Source organism: Urocampus carinirostris, chromosome 1, assembly GCF_059441175.1.
Source record: "Urocampus carinirostris isolate Australia breed hairy pipefish chromosome 1, RoL_Ucar_1.0, whole genome shotgun sequence".
Lineage (NCBI taxonomy): Eukaryota > Metazoa > Chordata > Actinopteri > Syngnathiformes > Syngnathidae > Urocampus > Urocampus carinirostris.
In genome coordinates, this window is record NC_142349.1 from 53,687,215 (window position 1) to 53,698,949 (window position 11,735).

Below are 11,735 nucleotides of genomic sequence, written 5' to 3' on the forward strand. Positions count from 1 at the left end.
AAATTCCCCAAGGATGTGGCCTCCCTGCCGTACTCCACCAGGTTCGAGACTCCGGACGGTCCCCTGTACTGCCGGGTGATTCACGACCGGCAGGTGAAAATCTGCCGGTTGTGCATGAACCCTGGTCACGTGCTGCGGGAGTGTCCGGAGTTCACGTGCAGGGAGTGCTTGCGGCAGGGTCACTACGCCCGGGAGTGCGACGCTCTAAAATGCCCAGACTGCTGCCGTGCACTCGCACGCTGCACTTGTGTTTCCTCTGCCGAGAAAGAGGGAGAAGTAAACGAGTCAGAGATAAACATGGAGACATCAAAGGAGGGGGATGAGGGTCCCTCCCAGGAGCCGGCACCTGTAGAAGATCCCCCCTGTGCCCAACCCCCTGGACAACAGGCCTCAGAGCGCGAGGACTCAGGCATGGACATCGAAATTTTAACCGGAGCGGTTGAGACCGAGGCGGTGGGGGAGAGGGAGCAGAGAGAAGAGGAGACCCAGACGCACATGGAACTAATTAAAGAAGAACCATTGGATGAAGTTAAAAAAGGTAACTGTGACGTTTTAAACAAGTTGGGCAATTTTATGAGCAAGAGGAAAAGGTTAAAACCAAGTATTGACACGGACAAGGTATTACAAGCACGGGAGAGAAGAAGAAAGGCAAAACAAACAGAAATAACTGGAGGGAGATATGAGGTTTTACAGGATGATGGTGGCACATGATATATTTTTGGTTTTTATGTTTTGTCTGACTTGGATTATTTACTGCTACTTATTTAGTTCAATGGGGTGGAATTTTATTTCAATAAACATGAGGGGAGGGGTGAATCCCGAAAAATTACAGAAGTTAATCAGAGAGACTGAGAAAAATGATATTATTTTATTGCAAGAAACGAACTGGACAAGTGTGATAGCGGAGGATTTTAGAAAACGATGGGATGGGGAGGTTTTATTTAATAATTGTGAGGGAAGAGGTAGAGGAGTGGCTTTTTTAATTAAAAGGAATATGGTTGAGGAAGTAACAGAAATATATAATGATAAAAAAGGAAAAATACTAACTATAAGTGTTGGAGAAGGTAATGAGAAAATGAATGTTTGTAACATACATGCACCGAATGAAGAGAAAGAGAAAGTTGAATTTTTTAAGAAATTAAAAGTTCTAATCGAGGCTTGGGGGGAAACTGTGGTTGCTGGGGATTTTAATATAGCACTACAGAAAGAAGATGTGGCAGATAATATAGTTTTTAGAGCAGAAAGGGGAAGAAAGGAACTAATACAGGTAATGGAAGAACTCGACTTAATAGATGTATGGAGAGAAAGGAATAAAGGAGTTAGAAAGTTTAGCAGAAGACAAATTGTTTTAGATGAAATTAAGCAAAGCAGAATTGATATTGTTTTGGCAAAAAGTAGTTTTATGGAGAATTTTAAAAGTATTTACTACAGAAGATGTAATTTTAGTGATCATGACTTTATTGTTTTTAATATAGATCTGAATAAAATAGAGAAGGGGCCGGGGGTATGGATTTTAAATACAAAAGTCTTAAAAGACAATTTTTATCAAATGGAAATAGAAAATATAATTGTGAACAGCATAAAGAACATGACAAAGTATGAAAGTAACTTGGGAATATGGTGGGACAATCTAAAGTATGATATTAAAAGACATTCGATTTTGTTTTGTAAAAAACTGAGAAGACAGGAAAGGGGGAGAGAAGAAAAGTTACGAAAAGAACTAGAAGAGGAACTAAAACAAAGTGATGGGAAAAATGAAAACACGAATAAAATTATGGAAATAGAAGATGAACTTAAAAAAATAGAAGAAGAGAAATTCCAGGGAGCTATGATAAGAAGTAGAGCGAAATATATGATTGAAGGCGAACGATGCACAAAGTTCTTTTTTGAACTAGAAAAAAACAGACAGAAAACGGAAGAAATTAAATGTATTAAAAATGGAGAAGGAAAGAGATTGACAGATAAGGACAATATTTTAAAGGAAATAAAAAGATTCTATACCAACTTATTTTCAAAACAAGGTGTGGAAGAGGGTGCAAAAGATTTTTTATTGAATAATATTAAGAGTAAAGTAAGTAAGGAAGATAAAACAATGTGCAATAGAGACATCAATAGTGAAGAAATAGAGAGAGCCATAGATGAGATGAAAAACGGCAGGAGTCCTGGTCTGGATGGCTTACCATGTGAATTTTACAAGGTTTTTAAAGGTTCTCTTGTTCCTGTTTTAAGACAAATGTATGAAGAAGTGTGGAAAGGAGGGGCTCTCAGCTCAAGGATGTCAAGAGGTTTAATTAAAATTATATATAAAAAGAAAGGGGACAGGGAAGAGCTGCAGAATTTTAGACCCATAAGCCTTTTAAATTGTGACTACAAGATTTTGGCGAAGATAATGGCAAACAGACTGAAGCGGGTCTTACCAACAGTCATCCAAACTAACCAGGCTTATGCGGTAATAGGCAGAAACATCTCAGACACAGTTAATGGTGTGAGGGACAAAGTCTGGTACATGGAGAAGGCAGGAGTCAGTGGCTTTTTAATTAATGCAGACTTAGAAAAAGCGTTTGATAGGGTAGAGCACGATTTTCTATTTGCGGTTTTAGAAAGATTTGATTTTGGAGAAAACATAATCCGGTGTCTGAGATGTCTCTACGCTGATGCCAAGAGTTGTGTCAAATGCAATGGTTTTTTAACAGATTTTATTCCTTTAACCAGGTCAATAAGACAGGGCTGTCCACTGTCAGCAATACTTTACTCTTTGGTTGCAGAACCTTTAGGACTTGCGATCAATGCTGACAATGGAATAAAAGGGGTAAAGATTGAAGGTTTTAAGAATTTTAACACAGAAACCAAAATTTATCAATATGCAGATGACACAACCCTAATTTTAAAAGATGAGCACAGCATTTTTAAAGCGTTGGATGCCATAGAAATATACAGCCGGGGTTCAGGAGCTCGGATGAATGTTGGCAAAACTGAGATTTTAAAATTAGGAAAGCAAACCGCCTTGTCAAGGACACTGCCTTTTAAAGAAGTAAAAGATAACCTTAAAATTCTGGGGGTGAGAATAGGACCAAATGAAAAAGAAACTACGAAACTGATGTGGGAGGAGACAATCGGGAAAATAAGAAATAGATTGGCATTTTGGAAAAGGAGAAGTCTTACTCTGAAGGGAAAAATTTTAGTTGTTAATACACTGTTTTTATCCAAAATATGGAGTGTCCTTGGATCAGAGTGTTTGCCATTACCCACAGTTAAAACTCTGAAGCAGTATGTGACTGATTTTATTTGGGATGGTAAGCCAGCTAAAATAGCCTATGAGACTCTGATTGGAAGGGTGGAGGAGGGCGGTCTGGGATTGCTCGATCCATCCATAAGACTGAAGGCTTTAAGAATAAAAACTGTTAAAAATTTCATGAGGGAGGGAGACAAAGAATCGACACGAATTCTGGAATACTTTTTAGACAAAACTTTTAAAATGGGGCCTTCAGCCTTGTGGATGAAAACAAAAGAATATATGACAAACGGCATCCCAGACTTTTATAGGGAAGTTTTAAGGGCTTGGAGTGATTTTATAGGACATGTAGTTTTTAAACCGGAGGGAAAGGAAGAAATTTTAAATCAACCCTTGTTCTTAAATCCGAATTTACGAATTGGAGGAGGGAACTTTTACAAGCACTGGTTTGACGCAGGATTCCGAAAAATCAGAGATCTTTTGTACGAGGTCAGACCGGGATTCTTGCCATTTCAGGCTTTCATTGACGAGATTGGTGCAACAGTAGACGAATGTAATGAAGAAAAAATCAGGAATGAGTACATGACAATAAAAAAAGCAGTTCCTAAAGAATGGTGGACAATTATAGAAAGAAATGAAAAGAAACAAGAGGAAGGTCCAATGAGAATAGAGATGAAGGACACAGGGACACCTTTTAGTGCTCTTGTTTTAAAAGACTTCTATTCTATTTTTAGAGGAATGGCTTTTATACAACCGAGAGCAAATTCTTATTGGGAAAAGATGTTTGTAGATTTTAACACAAAAGATGTGTGGAGAAACATCAGAACCGGTTTGAAATGCCCTTCGTTAGAAAATTTTGATTTCCTTTTAGCCCACAACTGTGTTTTTAATGAAATGAGACTTTTTAAGATGGGACTTGCGAGGGATGAAACATGCAAAATATGCAAGAAGGAGAAAGAGGGCTTAAAGCATATGTTCTTTAACTGTGAGGAACTGAAAAAACTGACCGCAGTGCTTAAGGAAATGACGAAAGGTTTTGGACAGAATGAACAGTATGTTGATGAAAATTGGGAGAAGATGTTTTTATTTGGGATGATACAAGGTAAAAAAGGAAAAAATAACCAGGCACTCAATATAGTTTTGTCAGTAGCTAGGCATACAGTGTGGGTAAGAAGAACGGTTTTGAAGAATAAAGGACGGAAACTGGATATATGCAAACTGTTTGAAAGCAAATTGAAAAGAATAATGGAAGCACTGTATGTCTATTTTAATAATAACGGAATTTTAGAGGTTTTTAACAAAATATTTGTTCTTACTAATCCTTTTGTGCAAATAACTTGGGAGGGTGTAAGAATAATTTTACCAGATGTGATGTAATCAATGTGCCTGTTTGTTTTTTAGAGGAACCGAAGCGTGAAGTAGCGAGGGGTCTCTGTACACTTAGAAAATAAAAGAAAAAAAAAAATCTCGTCCGATCTCGGAAGCTAAGCAGGGTCGGGCCTGGTTAGTACTTGGATGGGAGACCGCCTGGGAATACCAGGTGCTGTAAGCTTTTTACTTCCAGCAAGCTTTTTGGTATTTTTTCTGGCCTCGGAGCAGCCCCTTTTGGACGGATTTGCATTCTTTCACAACCTTTTTGCAAAACAAATAAATGAAGAATTACACACATATTAAACCATTGTTGTTTTATAATTTGCTACCCCTCTTGGCAAACAGTGGGGTTGCAACATCCGCGGTGTTGATTATAAATATTGAAAATTCACCCTCTTCTCTCGCTTACGGCCATACTACCCTGAACACGCCCGATCTCGTCCGATCTCGGAAGCTAAGCAGAGTCGGGCCTGGTTAGTACTCTGATGGGAGACCGCCTGGGAATACCAGGTGCTGTAAGCTTTTTACTTCCAGCAAACTTTTTGGTATTTTTTCTGGCCTCGGAGCAGCCCCTTTTGGACGGATTTGCATTCTTTCACAACCTTTTTGCAAAACAAATAAATGAAGAAATACGAACATATTAAACCATTGTTGTTTTATAATTTGCTACCCCTCTTGGCACACAGTGGAGTTGCAACTTCCGCGGTGTTGATTATAAATACTGAAAATCCACCCTCTTCTTTCGCTTACGGCCATACTACCCTGAACACGCCCACTTCCTGGTTTGTGTTTGTGAGTTGATGGCTGCAGTAGGGAGAGGAAGGCTCTCCCCATTCTTTGTTGGTTTTCTTATTTATTTGAAGGTTTATTTAAAAGTTTAAGTGCTTTATTTATTTATTTATTTATTTATTTATTTATTTATTTATTTATTTTCGTTTTTGCGTCCCCAGCAGACTTAGTTTCTGTCTGGGGAGCCTTTTTTTGGTTCTCTCTTTTTTGAACAAACAATGGACAGACCGCATGGCATCGAGTTTGGAGTGGAAGCGGGCAAGCGTGTTGTGGATTTGCCCCCAGGAACTGATGGATGTAGTGAAGTGAAACTGGACAATGGAAAACCGACAACGACAATGGACTGTGATTCAAACAAGGTATTTAAAAAGTTGCTAATTATGAATGAAACCGGACTGGATACAAGGAAAAAGAGTATAGACAATGATTTCAACAAGGTAGCTCGGCATGGAGGGAAAGAAAGTGAGGCGGATGGAAATAATATGAATGGATTAATTAACAAAACAACTGAAATGATTGTACAAGGACAGAATAATGATGCGGATAAAATGAACAATGGATTGGACATGAGGAGAAAGAAGGAATATAACATGCGTGATGGAGAAAAGAGAAATAAGCAAGAAACAAAAAAAGATATGGAGAATGTGAAAGGGCTAAGACAAAGAAAATATTTGGAAGAACTGACAATGCTTTTGGAAACAGAGGAGATTGAAAACATAACACCAATTGACTTAATTAAAGAAATCGAGAAGATGGTGGGTACGGGGAAGCTACTGGTACTACGGTCTACACAAAATAAACAATATGAAGCGACGTTGGAAAATGAGGAGGCATGTGAAATTTTAGATGGGGGTCTCTTATGCAAAGGGGTTCTAATTCAGACTAAAAGACTACAAGTTAACGAAGTTATGGTCTCCTTCCTACAACTGCCCCCATTCATAACAGATGAAGAGGTGTTGGAAAAGCTGCAGAGGTGGAGAGTGGACCCTGTCCTCCCATTGAGGCGGCGCTTCTACCCGGGCACGTCCGTTGAAGATGGAACAAGATTCATTAAAGTAAAATTCCCGAAAGATGTAGCCTCCCTGCCGTATTCCACTAGATTTGAAACTCCGAACGGTCCCCGGTACTGCCGGGTGATTCACGACCGGCAGGTGAAGATCTGCCGGTTGTGCATGAACCCTGGTCACGTGCTGCGGGAGTGTCCGGAGTTTACGTGCAGGGAGTGCTTACAGCAGGGTCACTATGCCCGGGAATGCGTCGCTCTCAGATGCCCTGATTGCTGCCGTGCATTCATACACTGTACATGCGTTTCTTCTGCTGAGGGAGAGGGAGAAGTAAGCAAGTTGGAGATAAACATGGTAGCATCAGAGGCGGGGGATGAGGGTCCCTCCCAGGAACCGACACCTGAAGAGGATCCCCCCTGTGCTCAGCCCCCCAGACAACAAGACTCAGAGCGCGAGGACTCAGGCATGGACATTGGGATTTTAACTGGAATAATTGGGGCTGAAACAATGGGGGAGAAGGGGCAGAGGGAGGAGGAGACCCAGACACACAAGGAACTAAATAAAGAAGAATCATTGGATGAAGTTGGAAAAGGAAAAATTAACCGTGACATTTCAAACAAGTGGGGCAATTTTACGACCAAAAGGAAAAGGTTGAAACCAAGTATTAACATAGACAAGGTATTACAAGCACAGGAGAGAAGAAGAAAGGCAAAACAAATAGAAATAACTGGAGGGAGATTTGAGGTTTTACAGGATGATGGTGGTACATAGTAATGGTTGGTTTTATGTTTCTTAAATATTTTGTTGGCTTGAATTATTTATTGCCATTTATTATTTTAATGGGGTGGAATTTTATTTCAATAAACATGAGGGGAGGGGCGAATCCCGAAAAATTACAGAAGTTAATCAGAGAGACTGAGAAAAATGATATTATTTTATTGCAAGAAACGAACTGGACAAGTGTGATAGCGGAGGATTTTAGAAAACGATGGGATGGGGAGGTTTTATTTAATAATTGTGAGGGAAGAGGTAGAGGAGTGGCTTTTTTAATTAAAAGGAATATGGTTGAGGAAGTAACAGAAATATATAATGATAAAAAAGGAAAAATACTAACTATAAGTGTTGGAGAAGGTAATGAGAAAATGAATGTTTGTAACATACATGCACCGAATGAAGAGAAAGAGAAAGTTGAATTTTTTATGAAATTAAAAGTTCTAATCGAGGCTTGGGGGGAAACTGTGGTTGCTGGGGATTTTAATATAGCACTACAGAAAGAAGATGTGGCAGATAATATAGTTTTTAGAGCAGAAAGGGGAAGAAAGGAACTAATACAGGTAATGGAAGAACTCGATTTAATAGATGTATGGAGAGAAAGGAATAAAGGAGTTAGAAAGTTTGGCAGAAGACAAATTGTTTTAGATGAAATTAAGCAAAGCAGAATTGATATTGTTTTGGCAAAAAGTAGTTTTATGGAGAATTTTAAAAGTATTTACTACAGAAGATGTAATTTTAGTGATCATGACTTTATTGTTTTTAATATAGATCTGAATAAAATAGAGAAGGGGCCGGGGGTATGGATTTTAAATACAAAAGTCTTAAAAGACAATTTTTATCAAATGGAAATAGAAAATATAATTGTGAACAGCATAAAGAACATGACAAAGTATGAAAGTAACTTGGGAATATGGTGGGACAATCTAAAGTATGATATTAAAAGACATTCGATTTTGTTTTGTAAAAAACTGAGAAGACAGGAAAGGGGGAGAGAAGAAAAGTTACGAAAAGAACTAGAAGAGGAACTAAAACAAAGTGATGGGAAAAATGAAAACACGAATAAAATTATGGAGATAGAAGATGAACTTAAAAAAATAGAAGAAGAGAAATTCCAGGGAGCTATGATAAGAAGTAGAGCGAAATATATGATTGAAGGCGAACGATGCACAAAGTTCTTTTTTGAACTAGAAAAAAACAGACAGAAAACGGAAGAAATTAAATGTATTAAAAATGGAGAAGGAAAGAGATTGACAGATAAGGACAATATTTTAAAGGAAATAAAAAGATTCTATACCAACTTATTTTCAAAACAAGGTGTGGAAGAGGGTGCAAAAGATTTTTTATTGAATAATATTAAGAGTAAAGTAAGTAAGGAAGATAAAACAATGTGCAATAGAGACATCAATAGTGAAGAAATAGAGAGAGCCATAGATGAGATGAAAAACGGCAGGAGTCCTGGTCTGGATGGCTTACCATGTGAATTTTACAAGGTTTTTAAAGGTTCTCTTGTTCCTGTTTTAAGACAAATGTATGAAGAAGTGTGGAAAGGAGGGGCTCTCAGCTCAAGGATGTCAAGAGGTTTAATTAAAATTATATATAAAAAGAAAGGGGACAGGGAAGAGCTGCAGAATTTTAGACCCATAAGCCTTTTAAATTGTGACTACAAGATTTTGGCGAAGATAATGGCAAACAGACTGAAGCGGGTCTTACCAACAGTCATCCAAACTAACCAGGCTTATGCGGTAATAGGCAGAGACATCTCAGACACAGTTAATGGTGTGAGGGACAAAGTCTGGTACATGGAGAAGGCAGGAGTCAGTGGCTTTTTAATTAATGCAGACTTAGAAAAAGCGTTTGATAGGGTAGAGCACGATTTTCTATTTGCGGTTTTAGAAAGATTTGATTTTGGAGAAAACATAATCCGGTGTCTGAGATGTCTCTACGCTGATGCCAAGAGTTGTGTCAAATGCAATGGTTTTTTAACAGATTTTATTCCTTTAACCAGGTCAATAAGACAGGGCTGTCCACTGTCAGCAATACTTTACTCTTTGGTTGCAGAACCTTTAGGACTTGCGATCAATGCTGACAATGGAATAAAAGGGGTAAAGATTGAAGGTTTTAAGAATTTTAACACAGAAACCAAAATTTATCAATATGCAGATGACACAACCCTAATTTTAAAAGATGAGCACAGCATTTTTAAAGCGTTGGATGCCATAGAAATATACAGCCGGGGTTCAGGAGCTCGGATGAATGTTGGCAAAACTGAGATTTTAAAATTAGGAAAGCAAACCGCCTTGTCAAGGACACTGCCTTTTAAAGAAGTAAAAGATAACCTTAAAATTCTGGGGGTGAGAATAGGGCCAAATGAAAAAGAAACTACGAAACTGATGTGGGAGGAGACAATCGGGAAAATAAGAAATAGATTGGCATTTTGGAAAAGGAGAAGTCTTACTCTGAAGGGAAAAATTTTAGTTGTTAATACACTGTTTTTATCCAAAATATGGAGTGTCCTTGGATCAGAGTGTTTGCCATTACCCACAGTTAAAACTCTGAAGCAGTATGTGACTGATTTTATTTGGGATGGTAAGCCAGCTAAAATAGCCTATGAGACTCTGATTGGAAGGGTGGAGGAGGGCGGTCTGGGATTGCTCGATCCATCCATAAGACTGAAGGCTCTAAGAATAAAAACTGTTAAAAATTTCATGAGGGAGGGAGACAAAGAATCGACACGAATTCTGGAATACTTTTTAGACAAAACTTTTAAAATGGGGCCTTCAGCCTTGTGGATGAAAACAAAAGAATATATGACAAACGGCATCCCAGACTTTTATAGGGAAGTTTTAAGGGCTTGGAGTGATTTTATAGGACATGTAGTTTTTAAACCGGAGGGAAAGGAAGAAATTTTAAATCAACCCTTGTTCTTAAATCCGAATTTACGAATTGGAGGAGGGAACTTTTACAAGCACTGGTTTGACGCTGGATTCCGAAAAATCAGAGATCTTTTGTACGAGGTCAGACCGGGATTCTTGCCATTTCAGGCTTTCATTGACGAGATTGGTGCAACAGTAGACGAATGTAATGAAGAAAAAATCAGGAATGAGTACATGACAATAAAAAAAGCAGTTCCTAAAGAATGGTGGACAATTATAGAAAGAAATGAAAAGAAACAAGAGGAAGGTCCAATGAGAATAGAGATGAAGGACACAGGGACACCTTTTAGTGCTCTTGTTTTAAAAGACTTCTATTCTGTTTTTAGAGAAATGGCTTTTATACAACCGAGAGCAAATTCTTATTGGGAAAAGATGTTTGTAGATTTTAACACAAAAGATGTGTGGAGAAACATCAGAATCGGTTTGAAATGCCCTTCGTTAGAAAATTTTGATTTCCTTTTAGCCCACAACTGTGTTTTTAATGAAATGAGACTTTTTAAGATGGGACTTGCGAGGGATGAAACATGCAAAATATGCAAGAAGGAGAAAGAGGGCTTAAAGCATATGTTCTTTAACTGTGAAGAACTGAAAAAACTGACCGCAGTGCTTAAGGAAATGACGAAAGGTTTTGGACAGAATGAGCAGTATGTTGATGAAAATTGGGAGAAGATGTTTTTATTTGGGATGATACAAGGTAAAAAAGGAAAAAATAACCAGGCACTCAATATAGTTTTGTCAGTGGCTAGGCATACAGTGTGGGTAAGAAGAACGGTTTTGAAGAATAAAGGACGGAAACTGGATATATGCAAACTGTTTGAAAGCAAATTGAAAAGAATAATGGAAGCACTGTATGTCTATTTTAATAATAACGGAATTTTAGAGGTTTTTAACAAAATATTTGTTCTTACTAATCCTTTTGTGCAAATAACTTGGGAGGGTGTAAGAATAATTTTACCAGATGTGATGTAATCAATGTGCCTGTTTGTTTTTTAGAGGGAACCGAAGCGTGAAGTAGCGAGGGGTCTCTGTACACTTAAACCCTTCCCTACAGTGCATATGTACAACAAATGTATATGAGCAATGGTTTTGTACAGTATGTTATTTATTTATAAAATTAAAAAAAAAAAAAAAAAAAATCTCGTCCGATCTCGGAAGCTAAGCAGGGTCGGGCCTGGTTAGTACTTGGATGGGAGACCGCCTGGGAATACCAGGTGCTGTAAGCTTTTTACTTCCAGCAAGCTTTTTGGTATTTTTTCTGGCCTCGGAGCAGCCCCTTTTGGACGGATTTGCATTCTTTCACAACCTTTTTGCAAAACAAATAAATGAAGAAATACGAACATATTAAACCATTGTTGTTTTATAATTTGCTACCCCTCTTGGCAAACAGTGGGGTTGCAACTTCCGCGGTGTTGATTATAAATACTGAAAATTCACCCTCTTCTCTCGCTTACGGCCATACTACCCTGAACACGCCCGATCTCGTCCGATCTCGGAAGCTAAGCAGAGTCGGGCCTGGTTAGTACTTGGATGGGAGACCGCCTGGGAATACCAGGTGCTGTAAGCTTTTTACTTCCAGCAAACTTTTTGGTATTTTTTCTGGCCTCGGAGCAGCCCCTTTTGGACGGATTTGCA

At 38.4% G+C, this 11,735-nt stretch overlaps 2 non-coding genes across 2 annotated transcripts; both read left to right on the forward strand.

Moving 5' to 3' along the window:
• The first annotated feature begins 5,006 nt into the window (after positions 1-5,006).
• On the forward strand, positions 5,007-5,125 carry LOC148375815 (5S ribosomal RNA). Its single transcript, XR_015847755.1, has one exon. It is a non-coding gene; the product is annotated as a 5S ribosomal RNA (ribosomal RNA).
• Positions 5,126-11,548: 6,423 nt separating this feature from the next.
• Positions 11,549-11,667, forward strand: LOC148375816 (5S ribosomal RNA). Its single transcript, XR_015847574.1, has one exon. It is a non-coding gene; the product is annotated as a 5S ribosomal RNA (ribosomal RNA).
• The last annotated feature ends 68 nt before the right edge of the window (positions 11,668-11,735 follow it).